The sequence below is a fragment of the Triturus cristatus genome, chromosome 5_1 (genome assembly GCF_964204655.1).
Source record: "Triturus cristatus chromosome 5_1, aTriCri1.1, whole genome shotgun sequence".
NCBI classification, from domain to species: Eukaryota; Metazoa; Chordata; class Amphibia; order Caudata; family Salamandridae; genus Triturus; species Triturus cristatus.
The window spans coordinates 239,036,794-239,053,663 of NC_140587.1; positions in this window are offsets into that span (position 1 = coordinate 239,036,794).

A 16,870-nucleotide genomic window follows, 5' to 3' on the forward strand; every position below is an offset into this window, starting at 1 on the left:
GATGTTAACACCACATCGGTCCATAAAAAGTACTTTCTTTGTTGGTAGTTGCACTACTGTAAACAATGTACACAATAAATAGCATACCATGTCAGCGTTTGTTATTGCTACAAAAATAATTAAGGTCTTTGTAGGCCATTGCAAATATATTGTAAGGAAAGTTGTGGAACAGCTCTAAATTGAGAAAAACAACAATGTATTTCTTGCAGGATTTAAAACCAAAAAATGTTTTACGCAAGTTTCAGAACACATTTTATAATTATAGATGCAGACGTTGTAGCCCCTTATAGAACATGATGTTATATGTCACTTATTATTTTTAATGGTGTGTTTATGCTTGATTCCGTGAAACTGAGATGGTCTCACTTCTCCATCTATATACCCCTCTCTTAATGGCCCAAAGACTAGCCTGGCTAATCCTGAAGACTAAATCAGGCAACAGAGCTCTCTTGTGGTTGGCTCTCCATTGTCTAGGCTACATTATGATAACACAACATAGGGCGCTATCCATGTAGCCATGTTTCAGAGTGCATTATTTTGGGTCAATTGATGTCATGGTCCTTTTACAAGCAGAACTTTGACTGCACAATGATTATATTTTTCAATTATTTTTTAAGTAAATTTTTAATCTAATCCTGGCCTTTAGGTCTGGGCAGATTACCCCCAATACAACTGATGTATCACTAACCCTGGGCGGTAAATTTTGTTCCACTTGCAGAATTTGAGAAATTTGGACATTTTTGCGATCCACGGAGAACGCGGAAATGTCGAAACTTCTGCGATCCACTCGTAACGGAAGTATTTTCATGTTCGCGCTTTAAAAATGCGTTCTGGCGCGCGCAGTAGCGACTTACCGGGATCCCTGCGTTCACCGACGAGTTTTCCTATCCGTCCGCTTGCACCACGAGATGTTGGTAGCCGGTCGTGCTATCCCGCAAGAGTTTGCGATCGTGAATACGCCATTCACCGCGACATCGAACAGCGCGAGAGTGTGCGATTACGAACACGTCATTCGCCGCACCATCGAGACCGCGAGAGAGAGCGTGCGATCGCAAACACGTCAGTTGGACGTGCCATCCGACATCCGGCTGGCCGAAGTTTGGTGTAGCTCGCGATACCGAACACACAAAATTTTCAATCTGGAGAACAATAATATCTCGAGCAGCATAAAGCCTTCTGTAAATGATGATTTGGATGAAAAAAACTCCTCAGATTGACATTTGGCTGTCCTTTTTTGTTCAAGGAGTCCTTTTTAAAAAAAAATAGTTATTTGGGGGAGAGGGAGGAAGTGTCACAGAGTCTCCAACTTCCTGTTCCTGTCCAGCAGGCTCCTCCCAGTGCTTTGTCCATCTCCTGTTCATTCTTCCTTTGGATTTTGAGCTGGTAGGATCACTCTTTGTGTCTGCTGCATCATTATCATTGGATTTGAGGACTTTTGGATTTGAGATTTTACAAGTAAGTTGGAGTTATTGTTTGTTTGATTGGGGGCATTGCAGTTGCTGCAACAAAAATTTTGGCACTTATCATTATTTTTTTTTAAATTGTTGTGGGTAGCCAGTAGGCCCAGAGCTAGTCATGATGAAGCAACTGTTCCTTTGGTGTGTGTTGAATGTATTTCAAACATCATTTAGGGCATGGATGGCATTGGATTGAATTGCAAAACGTGTATTTTTGGGGGTATTTCTGTTCTTTTGGGTGTGTGTTAAATAAATGCCTTTGTTGTGTGTGGTGTATTGTTGTGTACCTTGCAGACCTTGTTTAGCCCATGTGGATTTTCGTTTTTGGATTTTATTGCATTAAAGGCAAAGCGGTGTGGTTTAGCATGCATCCTTTGCCTGGCTATTATAGGCCTTTTGTCAGTACATTGTTTTCAAGGCCTCCTGCTTGTTGCTTGTGATTTGTGAGTGTCCATGTGGCTGGTGACCATTTCTGGTGGGAGTTATATAAGTGTGCTGCTTTTGCCATATAGGCCTCCATGGTTTTCCTCTTGGTTTACTGCTTCCATCCATTCCCTTTGCCAGCAGCAGCTCCCTGAATGATGTGATGAGCAAATAATGTAATGCCAAACAGGGTCCACTTCCATTACATTTGTATTTTTGTTGTTGTTCTTCTTCTTTCCTATCCTTCCTGAGAGTGTACACAGTATACCATGAAAGCCCATGTTGACAAAGTCTCACAAATGGCTACACTAAGTTATATCTTTTGTTTGTTTGTTTGTACTAGTAGTAATTGAACCACAAATGAAACATTTAACTGATGTTCTTCTCCTGGCTTCTTTGCTTTTAGGTGCACAAAAAGACAGAGGATGAGGTGTCATCATTACCCGTTGTACTGCCAGACAGAAGTCCTGCTGTGCGCCATGTCACGTCCACGTGTGACCACAGACATCTCTGCAACTTGTGCACCTGCGTCCTGCTGACATCTGAAGAAGATGGGTCCAAAGGAAGGTAACAGGTCCTCCAGTATCAAGAAAGTTGTAAGTGAGAAGAAGGAACAGAAAAAGGAAGTGGCACGTACCAAGACTGGTGTGCCGCCCCAGATGTTTTTTGGGAAACAAAGAATAATACCTGCAGCAGCGTTGTCTGGGGACCAAGCTGGGAGCAGCACCTCTGCATCAGCGGGCCAGCCCCACCAACCTAGGCCCAAGCCCATGAGTGTTGCAGAGGTAGCTAGTCTACTAACGAGCAGTGATGCTGAAATGTCATTATCGCAAAGTAGTACACAATCAACGCAGGTGGAAACTCAGAAGATAAGTGGGCAGCAGAAGGCGCAGCAGCAGCAGCTGCAAGAACAGCAGCAGCCGCAAGAACAGCAGCAGCCACAACAACAGCAGCAGCCGCAAGTACATCAGCAGCTGCAAGAACAGCCACAGCCGCAAGAACAGCCACAACAACAGCCTACAATAGTAGTTGTTCCTCCTGAAGTAGGGGCATTTCAGGAAATCGAACTTCCTGCAGACAAAGAGGAGCAAGCCACTGTTTCAGAAGATCCATTGTCTTCCAGACCCCCAGCAAGGAAAAGGAGGTTTAGTCCATCATCTTCTTCTTCTGCAAGCCCCGCTTAAGAGGATCGAGATGCCACTTGGAAGCCACCAGCTCAGTCTGACAGTGATGCACACCACAAGACAAGCCTAGTGAAAAGGAGGGTTCCAAAAAGACTTAGAGTTATGGAGGTAGATGTACAGGAGTGGATGATGATGATGACGAGCCACTCATCACGAATATCACTCCCACCCAAAGGAGATGGAGACCAACATTATTACCCTATCCAAAATTGCTGCGAGGGATGTAGCATGGATACCATCAACACAGGTAACACCAACACAACCTCCAGCTTCCATATTTACATTTGCAAAGGGCTTGCAGGGACCTACATCCAGCTCAACCACCACCTCAGTAGGTAGTGGTAGTATAACTGCACAGAGTCAAATTCCAGGCACACCCTCCAGTTCATCTGGTAATGAAAGTGTCACACCCAGCAGCGCCAGAAAGTTCTCCTCCCCAGTTTGGGACTTCTTTTTGGTTAGCAGTAAGGAGGAAAACATTGCTATATGCTCAATTTGTCGACAGGCTGTTAGGGGGGGTAAGCTTGGAACAAACTATGGTACCGGAGGCCAAACAAGTAATCTCAAAATACACCACAGTATCCAGTGGGAGGCTCACCCACTTTGCTTAGAAAAAAGTAAACTGAACCCATTTCTGTTGTTGGGGATGAAGAAATAGGGGAAGATATGATCGCGGTGGAAGGTGAACAAGATGGAGACATTTCTAGCCCTGTCCCCAGCAGTGTAGTGGTACCGCCCACATCCTTAGCAACATCTCAGTGGCACCGCAGTAAGAGTCATACTTAGAGTCAGACTGAGTCTGAGACACCAAGGCAACCGAGTACTGCAATGAAAAAAAGTGCATCATTGAGCCTAACTGGGTTCAAGAAAACAGCTGCACCACGAAGGAAAATAATCCAGCCTACCATTGAGAGCATGCTTAGGTCGAAGGGGCAGTACCAATGCAACCACCCAATGGCACGGTTGTACAATGCGAAGCTGGCTAAAATGTTAGCGCTGGACCTTCTCCTTTTTTCATTTGTGGAAGGGGTGGGTTTCCTTGAATTTGTGTCAGCTATCTGCCCTAAATGGAAGGTTCCCAGCTGGTCCTATTTCGCCAGAGTTGCTGTTCCAGCACTATATCACGATGTGCTGGAATTGGTTGGACAAGCTTGCAGCAGAGTGCTGTTCACAATATCCACCTGACAACAGACATGTGGACCAGTTGCCAAGCCACTGATTACGTAGAAAGGTGTAGAGGAAAAAAAAGAAGCATATGAGTTGGTGGAGAGCTTATCGCGTCGCTTAGTTGACAATACAAGGGTGCAAACTAAGATTTTGTCACAAGAACATTACATCTGTGCCATAATTCTGGCTCCACGCTCCAAATCGCACTGAACAGTAAGACATTAATTCCTTTTGTGGATGTGAATGTTGCCCGGTACAAAACTTGGATAGCTGAGGCAGCCAATAATTTGGAAAATGAACGGCTGGTAATTAAAAGCCCGCTACATAAACACACAAGAAGCACTGCAGCAGGGTATCCGGCGTCAAGTTCAACTTCGGAGCATGAGAGCAGTGTGTTTGGCTCAGAACACTCACCAACACTATCGACAACAGCAAGAACCGGATCATCAGCCTCAGTAAAATCGTTAAAGGATTGGTATTTACAGCAAGGACTTGCTAGGTCCAGTGCTGATGCAAAGACAAAAGAGACCGAAAAAAGTGTAGCACCCCTGAACATTGAGCGGATGGTCCAGGCCTATCTGTATGACCCAACAGAGGTGCATATTGATCAAAACCCATCGCGGTATTGGTATGAGAAAAGGGGCCAATGGCCACTGCTCAGCAGGCTGACGATAAACTTTCCGACTTGCCCAGTAGCAAGTGTCTCTTCTGAACGTGTTTTCAGTGCTGCTGGTTCCATTCTAAAAGTGAGAAGGACCAGTCTCTCGCCCAAAAACGTGGAGAGGTTATCCATAATCAATGCGAAGCTGGCTAAAATGTTAGCGCTGGACCTTCTCCTTTTTTCATTTGTGGAAGGGATGGGTTTCCTTGAATTTGTGTCAGCTATCTGCCCTAAATGGAAGGTTCCCAGCTGGTCTTATTTCGCCAGAGTTCTGTTCCAGCACTATATCACGATGTGCTGGAATTGGTTGGACAAGCTTTGCAGCAGAGTGCTGTTCACAATATCCACCTGACAACAGACATGTGGACCAGTTGCCAAGCCACTGATTACGTAGAAAGGTGTAGAGGAAAAAAAAAGAAACATATGAGTTGGTGGAGAGCTTATCCCATCGCTTAGTTGACAATACAAGGGTGCAAACTAAGATTTTGTCACAAGAACATTACATTTGTGCCACAATTCTGACTCCACGCTCCAAATCGCCACTGAACAGTAAGACATTAATTCCTTTTGTGGATGTGGATGTTGCCCGGTACAAAACTTGGATAGCTGAGGCAGTCAATAATTTGGAAAATGAACGGCTGGTAATTAAAAGCCTGCTACATAAACACACAAGAAGTACTGCAGCAGGGTATCCGGCGTCAAGTTCAACTTCGGAGCATGAGAGCAGTGCGTTTGGCTCAGAACACTCACCAACACTATCGACAACAGCAAGAACCGGATCATCAGCCTCAGTAAAATCATTAAAGGATTGGTATTTACAGCAAGGACTTGCTAGGTCCAGTGCTGATGCAAAGACAAAAGAGACCGAACAAAGTGTAGCACCCCTGAACATTGAGCGGATGGTCCAGGCCTATCTGTATGACCCAACAGAGGTGCATATTGATCAAAACCCATTGCGGTATTGGTATGAGAAAAGGGGCCAATGGCCACTGCTCAGCAGGCTGACGATAAACTTTCCGACTTGCCCTGTAGCAAGTGTCTCTTCTGAACGTGTTTTCAGTGCTGCTGGTTCCATTGTAACAGTGAGAAGGACCAGTCTCTCGCCCAAAAACGTGGAGAGGTTACCCATAATCAAAATGAATCAGCACTTTATACCACTGAATTACACAATACATGAATCAACGCAGGAAGATGAGGACAGCGGCTCAGGTGAGGGAGTAGTGTGTTAGATGATTATTACCTACTTCTGGTTGAACCTCCAGAGTTTGAGGACAAGCTATTCTTTCCTGACAATTAGGCTTGCACTTCTTACTGTCTTCCTCCCTTATTTACTTTTATTTGTGTGTCTGTCTCTCTTGTTCGAAACTTCGAATCACAACAAATCCATCATCACCATCTTCTAGTCTTTTTATTGCCATATGAGTTTCAGCTGTCTGCATTGCAGACAGTCCACTCCTCTGAGTCCTGCTCCTCCATCCTCCTGAATTGCCCTAAATCCATTGTCCTCAAGCCAGATGATGATTGGATGAAGCATAGTAGAAGAAAAATGAAAATCTTGCCTCGTTGAGTCCCTCCAAAAGAAGTTGAACATGATGCTGACTACTATAGCTATCCTCCTTTCTGAGCCAAGAGAGACTGCCCATTAACTGAAGATGAGAAGGAACAGGTAATGAATGATGCCATGCATTGGACACTGACTGAGTGATTTGTGTTGTTGTTGTTTGTTTTGCATGAAGTTAATTCATTGTGTACTATTATCTAATCTACACACTAAAAGTAACTCAAGGCAATTTTTCCCTTTTTGTATTTTAATAACAAATTTGTACTTCTACTGCAGGCCGATCTATTGCATTTTGAATATGGAAAGGGACTCAATCTGTACACTGCACACTGAGTTGGACAACACCATGGTTGATGAGGACCACAGTGACATAATATCTTCGCAGTCACTCAGTAGAATCGGAGATGATTGATGGAATAAGTCAGGGCGTTTCGTGAGTGGCATAAAAGGAAAACAAGTCAACAACAACCACAGCAGACCTACATGTCTGTGTAGTGGTGGAGTAGAGTGTAGTGGTATGACTGACAGCAGTGCATCGATTTAGTCTCTTAATTTGTAAAATGCTATGTTGCTGTATATGTGCTTTGTCAGACTCTGTCAAAAAATGTACGCTAAATGGAGGATGTGTCAAGGGTGCTGTCACCGTGGGCCTGCTCTGTCCTGTTGTTGTTGTAGGTTAATACTGGAAACAGACTAGAGTAGACATGATGTATCCATGCCGCCTCTGAAAGTGTTCTTGCTGCCCTCCATAGGAATTTATACATTTTTTTTTCTACTTGGTTTTTCAATATCCCTTTTGTTTTTCCATCTACAATTACAGGCCGGCCCTTACCCTGTGCTATACTTGGAAAAACAATGCACATTTATCTTACCAATGAATCTACATCTGTCAGACAGGCAGTGGCGTCACCCAAGATTGATGGATGGAGCATCCATGGAAGGGAGGACCAAGAGGAATGCCGAGATGCAACTCCCCATTTTGACCAGGATAACACAAAACAGAATCAACTTTCATCATCTTTTAAATAACTTGATTCATTTTTTGTCTTCAATCATTACTACTGTGTGTTGTTATTATTATGTTTGCTCTCTGCTTATAATTCATCCCTACTGCTTTTTTTAAATTTTCTTTGTTATCTTTAAAAGTAAGCCCAGTACAACAGAACACAACCTGTATGTAATCCAGGTCTCTCTGAGGGCAGACAGGCAAGGCAAATTTCATAATATTAATATACTGCTGCCCTGTACTGTCTAATTGTCTAGTAGTAGTTAGTACGTACTTCTTATCATTAAACATCAAGTTATCATCATCATGCATGCATTTCCTTTTTCTCCCTTAACAGATTTATGGATATGGTACTCTATAAAGATTGTGTTTTGTTGTTTCTCCATGCGTACTGTTTTTCTTTGTCAAACCATTCCCCAAGCCCCCCTTCCCAACCATTCATCAAACCCTAACCCTCTTCCCCCAGGCTCTGTGATTTATTTAGGTGTGACTAAATTAAATGTACACCAATAATTGATCACACGCTTACTGGGGTGGATGTGGCAAAAGCAACACTAATTCCATTTAAAGGCAGGGCGAGGATCTACTTCTCCTTGACCACCCATGATCAGTATATTTGCGAGATAACTTTCTTACCAAAATAACCTAATCCATCATCATTAATTGCCGGCATTGATTGGATTTGTCATCCTATTACACACAGCACTAAAGGTTACGCTTGTGTCGAGTGTAGACCTAGTTCTAGTTGAGTGACTCGACACAACTACAGTTTGTAACTTGTTGTACTAGGCTATCCCCGCCACCATTATGTTTTATTTACTTTGCTCTACTATTCCTCCCAGAATCTCTCCCAGGTGACTGACTGTCTCATTTTCTTTTTTTGTAAATGCTACTGCCAGTGTCTACTACTACCACCACAACCATGGCATCTCCATTCGCTTCGGAAACCCAACCTTCATTGTCATGCAGCCATCGCTGTGCCTAACTTAAACATCAATCACAGGTAAGAAAAGGTGTTTGGGGGAGGTATAATAATGGACTACTGACAGTACTAGTAGGAAACGTCACTCAGTGAGGGGTACCGCATCTATCTGTTTGTGTCTTACAACGTCAGCCAATTATTTAAATCAAACACTGGCTGTGGCCTTGCAGCAGCAAGTAAACAGTGTGATGTAAAACAGTAACCCCACCCACAAAACATTAACAACATCGTATATAAGCTATAAATATATAATTTATTCCCCTAACAAAAAAAAACGATGTGAAAAAAAACACAACACCTGACCCACCCCTCTCCCTAACCCCAACCAATGTCCGAAATGAAAAAGTCCAACAAGTTAAATGTCCAATTGTCCATGTCCATAAATAAAGAGAAAACCCCAACGCCCGATTCCCACCCACCAAAAGAAGCAATAAAAAAGGGGCAATCAACAGGGTCTGTTCATCGGCGTTCTCGCCTCTCCAGGACACGAAAACGCTCCTCTAGGCGGGCCACGCGGCGCTTCAATGCACGGCAATTGCATCCACATAGGGGGCAGCAGTGCTACTAAATGAAGTGCGGCGGCGGGCGGCTGCCAGACGGCGACGCCATAACACTGAAGGCGGGTGGCTGGGGCCTGGGGCATTGGAGGACGCTGCTGCTGCCTCCTCCTCTTCCTCCGCCAGAAAAACCCACCACCGGTATTCCGTGTGTCTGGCCTCCAGCTTCCGGCGCCGGGCCATGGCTGCCATCTCCTTCCTGTCTGGTTTCCCTTTGGAAGGAGTAGCTATATCAAGAAGAAAAAACAAGACTATTGTAAAATAGACTCTTAGCAAAGCAGTACGACAAATTAATTCTACACATAGAGGCACAGTAGCACTAGCAAGCCCAGTACATAACATTTGTGGTATGTATCTATCCTCCCAATTCCTTGGCCTCTAACATTTGTGGGAGTTTCAGGCATTCAACCACCCATGCATCTGATTCCTATCAGCCACCTATGTATGCATCCCAGGTATACTTCTCTGCCAGTCATTCATATTAAATCTCGTCCGCCCTTCCTCCTTCCATCCTTCTTTCCCTTTTCGTTCAACCCATCCATCAAGGTCATCTGATGTGACTTTTAGTCTTCTCCATAAAACTTTCACAGCTGAGTTGAAGTCAGATAGAAGAGGCCATTGGTTACTCAACACTCCCGCCGCTAATGCTGTTGCTAATGTTAAGTAAAGGGTGTCTTCTTCAACCGTTCACAACAACTTCTTACTTAATAAGTCTCAACAGTACAGTATACAGTTCACCCTTGCAGCAAGTGTAATGTCAATAAGTAAGGATTAGGAATATAACTTACCACCGCCCGCCACTGCTGCTGGCTCACCCCCTGCAGCTCCTCCTGCAACTGCTGCATCTCCTCCTGCACTCTCAGCGACCGTGTCGCCATCACCAATGGCCCCGGCAATGGTGGTCGGTAGTACGCCTAGAAAAAAAATGACACATTTTTTAGATGCCATATACACATCCCCCTATTTATTCTTTTTCACTAACAATATTTAAAAAAAAGTTAATACATACACATACAACATACATCACTAGTACAAATCAGGTAGTAGAGTAGACACTAATAGTGTTATAGAGTCCCTAGGGTCATTCTAGTCTTTGCTAAGTTAGCCTGAGCCATGCAACAATGTTAGCTTTGTGTCTTTTTTTTTTGTGCATGTTACCTCGTAGCTTGTTGTGTAAGACGCCTTTGAGCCCACATGAGCTCATACTGCTACTGTCTGAGCGCTGCGTACAAGGCTTAAAAACATGCAACTTTGTTCTGGAGTTCTAGTGTTAGTCCACATTGCTTATCCATAAAAATGCTTTTTGGCACGACTGAGAAATGCTTGGAATCCTAATACTAACGCGCACCATTTTTGCATGATGGTGGACACATGCATACATTTTTGCATACACCAAATTGTTGATTGGTTGCTGCTGATGTTATGCTAGTGATAAGTCTATTACCACTCACTAAACAAACTACAAAAGATTCTACTAAGGACTGGGGTAAGCAGCACTCTGTAGCACATGACATGACAGAGGATGCGTCACGCAGCCCACTAAAAAATTACCTACTAATAGGTAACTAAACCTATCAAGCCACCACTATCTCTTCATAGTGGCAGGAGGACAAAGGAAGGACTAGAGTCTCTAGCATTACCTAACTTAAGTTCTCTAGTAAACTCTTAAATAATCGTCAGGCCAAGCGAGCGCAAAGTTGCAAACAAGATTAGTAGCGCCGAGCACCTGTGTCATAACAATCAAAGAAGATTTTTAAACGTAATTTACCTGCAATGTAAGCAGCAGCATTCTTGCTGTTTGGAAAAAAAATATATTCACAATATATATAACACAGAGCAGAAGAACACAAAGTAGCAATATTAAATATGTACTCACCAAGTCCCGGAACCTCCAATCCTAGCAGGTCCAGCAGGTCCTGCTCCCGGTCCAGGATTTTGGAGCACCAGTGCGTCAGCTGGCTATGGGTGCGAGGGACACCAGAGCAGTGAAACACTGCCCAGCGCACCTTTCCCCGCCTCTGGCGACGCTCCTGGAGCCCATACCCGGACCCAGGCCTGCCGCCTGCTGCTAGGGTTAAGGGGATGTGGTGCTGCACAAAAAAACAAGTGTGGCTACCTCACCAAATATTGCCCGTTCCTGCACCCCTCGAGGGGCGCTGCCTTCCTCAGGTAAGGCAGTCACAGCTGTGGCTACGGGCAGCCTTGCCCTTTCCCTTGTTGCACCGCCTGCTCTCTCCCTTGGGCATGGTTCTGGGACTCAGGGCTTGGAAAAGAAAAGGGAGGAATTAGAAAAGTTAGTAAAAGAAATTAAAAAAGCAAGTTATAGAAAAAGAGTGAAAAAGTAGTAGAAAAAGTCACAAAAAAGTTAAACACAACTCAAAATATAAATTAAGGAAAATAGAGAGATAGATTATAAATAAAAAGATTAGAAAAAAGTGTACAGAAACAAAGGTTTGCAAAGATAGAGGGAGGATAGAAAAGCAGGCCCAGAACCATAGCAACAGACTAAAAAACAAGATGGCCCCGCCCAATGTTACGCGTTCCCGAACAGGAAATACTCATCGCGAACGGGCGGGAGCACGCAATACGGAACAGGAAATTAGCATCGCGAGCGGGCGGGATGAGTGAAAAACAAGATGGCCACGCCCATTAGCAACCCCATGGGCAAGTTAGCGATATTGTTCCCTGCGAGCATGCAAAAACACATCGCGAACGGGCGGGGCAAGCAATTCCACGTCTTCGCGAAATCTCCGCGTGGACAGATCTAACATTTTCGCGATAATTTGGGTAGCGCGACTACGCAAATTCCGCCCATTCTTATGTATCAGTTCGTCCTGAGATTCCAGTGCCTCGACTGTCCAGGTAATCAATCAATCAGAAGATTTATAAAGCGCACAGCTGCCAAAAGCACTTCAACGCTAAAAGATATAAGAAAGGAACCATTAGCCATAACAGAGCCAAGTTTTCAGCTGAGATATAACTGAATCCCCTTCGCTAAGAGCAGCAAAGCCAGTGGTAGCATATTCTATGCTTTGTACATCAAGGCTGAAAAAGATTGTTCGCCTCTAGTCTTCAGGCAAAACTGAGGGCATTTTAGCAGTAATGTATGTTCAGATCTTAAGGAACGTCAAGACTGCTAATGATGAAGTCTATTGCAAAGGTATTTAGGGGAAAATAAAATACAATGGGGGATATTCGCAAGAACGTGTGATAATCATTGCAAAATTAGCTTAACGCAACTTTGCACACCGCAGTCTATCGCGGGAAAATAACACTGTGGTAACGTGGTATTCTCAAGCCGGCGGTACCATGCGATAGGCTCACGATAACGCATCAAATGTCTGCAATAAAGTCAACGCAATGCTGCAAAAATGCAAAACACGAAGGCAAAAAAAGCTGCGATGAGGCCAATCGCTATACAAAAATCAGCAAAAAACAGTGACACGCCTGCAATTCCCACGCGTCATGCAGGAAAATGCACTATAAAAGCAACAACAAAAAAAGGGAGAAAAAAAGAAACTGCATAGCACCGTAGACGCACCCGGACCGAGTGCAGAGGCCAACGCAAACCCCACAAGTCCCACAGACCCCCAGCAAGGAACCTCAGGGTCGGGGAAGGCCAAGGAGAAGAGGAAGAGGCAGACGGGGTGCAGTCCGCAGGAAAACCAGATCAGCGTCACGGAGGTGACAGAACACTACCATCCACTGAACGTCAATATGACAAATGTGAATGCAGTCGGAGTGTCGAGGAGGTCAAGAGGCGCTGGCATGATGTGAAAAGCCAAACCAAGCTCAAACCCGCTGCCAACAGGAAGGCAGCAATGGCGACTGGAGTTGGGAGTCCTGCGCCACAGGGAGAGGTGGAGGAAACGGAGGCCACAGTCATCAGGGTGGAGAGGGCGCAAGGAGTTGAGAGTCCGGACACAGCTCAATAGGACCTAACACAACATCAACAGAGTGAGTAACGACCAGGCACTGGGGGGATGGGGAGATGGGCACAATGACACACATGCACAACGATGTGTAGTACACCGCACACCCACAATGACCCTAGATCATGTCCCTGATCCCCGTGGCACACTGCAGCACACGCACGTAGCAATAACAGCAAATCCCCCGAAAATGTGGCATGAAGTGCAACACCGACACTGCAGAACAGAGGACACAACTGGGTCCGCTCATGCACAGAAACAGGCCAATCACATCTAACAAAGCAGGAAACTGTGAGATGGAAATGCATGTGTACTTAGGCCTGGGCGTAGTTCGCGAAGTAGCACTTCGCGAAGCTACGCAAAGTGAAGTTCGCACTACGCGAGCTATGCGTAGCACTTCGCGAACTGCGTAGTACCTTGTTCGCACTGTGCCAGATGTCGTTTTCAATGATTGCACAGTGCGGACAAGCAACCGGCACTGTGCAATCATTGAAAATGGCATCTTGCACAGTGCGAGCTGTAGTTTTCTGCTGCTCGAGTAGATTTTTACTCGAGCTTCAGCTTTCTCAACGCGAACTGGTAGTTTCTCATCGCGAGCGGTCGCGAGCATACGTGACCACTCGCAATGAGAAACCTGACCTCCTCGCGTTGGGAATCTCGCCGGGAGGTTTATTTTCCATGCTCGCGATCGCCAACTTGCAGTTGCTGATCGTGAACAAGGAAAAAGTCTCGCCGGGATGTCATTTTGCTTGCTCGCGGTCGCCAACTTGACGTTGAGGACCGCGAGCAAGCAAAAAATGACTGCAGCACTACGCAACACTACGCTACGCATGTTCGCACTGTGCTACGTGCAGTTCGCGTAGTGCGAAGTAGCGCGAACTTCGCAAACTACGCGAGCGTAGCGTAGTGCTTTGCCCAGGCTTAGTGTATATCACACATCCGTCATGTAATCCAAATGTCATCTGTCCCGCATCAAATATACAGCACCTCCCAAACAGTCACACTGTACATTGTCACACAGTCTGCATGTAAACTAGAACAATGCGCCAACATACATGTCAACACAATGTCAACATGCATCTCCCCTTCATATTGCAGAAGGACAAACAACACCTCCAGCAGAGCAGACCAGACTTCCATCAGTGATGCTGGAGAGGACCACCACACCTTCTACACTGACACCCTACAACAGCCCATGGACATCTCAGGCAACTCACCCCCAGGAGCAGGGCAGCCATGCTACATAGAGGAGACCCCAGCCCCTGCACAGACCACACACCAGGAAGCACCCACCACCACAGCTGGCTCCTAACACTTCACCTAGGCACACATCGCATTCCAATGCCAGGTGTCAGAATGCCAAAAGTAGCTGGCCGAAAGGTGCGGGTGGGGTCATAGCTCATGGAAGCCAAATTAGACCACATACGTGGGTGTTCAAGTCCCATCAGGGACCACCTACACCCCAAAAAGGAGACACCGCAACAGAGACACATGTATTAGCACATTTCCTGCAATGTACCATGTCCAGAGCCCCAGAATCATCATTCACACCCCCACGCTAGACCTCCGTACGACAGCCCAGTCCACTCCTCTTATGTATTGAGTGGGTGACGACAAAGCTACATGTCCAAGGTCTTACCCACTGCCAGCGGTGACATGGTTTTGTCCGCTGAACACAGCACAATGTGATGTTGTAGGCCCCCGGGCCCTCATGCATACATCATGACCACACGGACACACGCAGATAGTTTGTTGAACTGGCTACGGGCACGTGCATCCGGCCTTTTTATTAGCAGGGTCACATGCACAGTGGCGTCTGTGCTGAATGGGTGTGGGGTGAGTGTAAGCCAGCCCGCACGGACTGGCTGGTGCTCGCAACAACTTAAACAGTGAACACCATTAAAACAGAAACAGAAAACACCAGCATTACAGAGACAACTGTGGAGCATCATGGTGGTAGCCGGAGCAAGTACAGAGGTCACCCAATCTGCAAACTGAAGTGTCCGTGAGTTGCAGTGCACTGAGGTTGGAGCACTAGAGCTGAGCGTGCTCATGTGAAGAAAATGTCTAGGATTGTTTCCCTTTGGGCTACTCCTGATGCAGCTGCAGTGGGGTGTGTCACACATGCATCATCTTCATCATCATCGTCCCAGGTCTCCCACACTGCCTAAGATGACATTGCTGCGTGAGCTCACCACAGCACACAACTCATTCAGAAATGGTCCATGAGTCGTGGTGCACAGAGTTAGTGGCACCTGGAGTTCTAAGCAGGGTATCAGGCAGATGATGGCATCCACGACAGGTGTGAGCAACTCTGTTAGTCTGCCAGTACGGCTGTTTCGACTCTGGTAGTTGGTGTTTGGAGGTGGTTCTAGCGGTGGTGGCATGTGCCTCCTGCGGTGATGTGAGGTCCGGGCCGGTCAAAACTCAATTTGATGTGTGAGCCCTGGTAGACTGCAGTTGAGGCCAGAGGCAGCTGACAGTGCAGGGCCACAGACACATGGCGTTGATGATCCCAAGGCCATTGTCTCAGAGGCCATCCAATATCTCACTGGACAGGGTCCCTGACTTGAGCTGCACAGAGTTAGTGGTCCTGGATGCACTGCGGCTGGCACAGGCATTCCGCCACGGGACAGTGACTTGCAGTGCAGTGAGATAGGGCCACGTGAGCTGAGCCGGTCCTCATCGATGTCCAAGGTGAATGTGGATGAGGGTTGTGGGGGACAGAGGAAGGTGTCCTCAAGGGCATGATGCAGAGGGTAGAAGCCATCTGGAAGCGGCAAATTGAGGAGTGGAATGCTACAGCCTCATTTTCACCAAAAAATCAGTATCACTGACATGATGATGAAGACCACCCCCAGTCCATAGACTCAGTTGCCACCAAAGTTCAACCAGAAAGTGTCCATGGCTGTCGGGGAACAGACTTAGTGGCATCGATGCTGAAGGAGTATGCAGTCTGCGATGAGGCCAGTACAATGATATAAAAGCTGCCATAAATAAATCAAGACTGAGTTCCCAATGTGTGACCTACTCGACCGCAATGTAGGCCCGAGGCAGCAGTCAGCAGGGGCCCAAAGCCATGTGTCGTTGGCTCACGATGCATAGAGTTAGTGACACCAGAGCAGTTGTTGGCAGTGTTCGGTCACCTCCATAACGAGGATCCCTTTTTCCTCCGGACTGTACCACGTCTTCCTCTTACTACTCTCCATACGTTCAATGATATGAACTCTGCCATACACAAATCAAGACTCAGTTCTAACTGTATGACCTACTCAACCACAGTGTGGGCCGAAGGCAGTAGTCAGCAAGGGACCACAGATAGGTGTTGTGCGGGTGCTGTGCACATAGTTGGTGGCAGCACATTGAAAGCAATACAGTATTATAAACTCTGCCATAAAGTGTGTACTCTGCCATTGCGTAATCAAGACTCAGTTCCAAATGTGTGACTGACTTGGCAGCTATGTAGGCCGGTGGAGTATGTCAACGAGAAAGGAGCACTGCGGGCCTGTGCTGTGGAGGCCATGATGGTGTGAGGAGGCTGCTAAGCTCGAGGGCCTTGGGCTTGGGGCTTGCGCCGGCACGTGGTGGGCCCTCCTAGACACACGCCTATGTCGGCAGGTGAGCAGTGAGGCCTGGCTGCTTAGGGGCAGGCAAGACGGGTTCGGGGACAAGCGGGCCGGGGTGCAGCAGGTGCACAGGATCGCAGGCAACTCCGCTCACCGTACCAGCGTTGGGCTCGTGGCGGGCTGGGAAGCACGGCCCTGGCAGAGACATTGGGCATTCTGGAAGAGAACCACGCCCAGAGCTACGTGCTGTTTATTCACACCCCTACGCTGTCCTGGTGTACCCCGGGCCGACCCACTCCGCTTACGCTTACAGGGGGGGACGTCACAAGCTACATTTCTGGGATCTTCCCCACTGGCTGGGGTGACATAGTTGC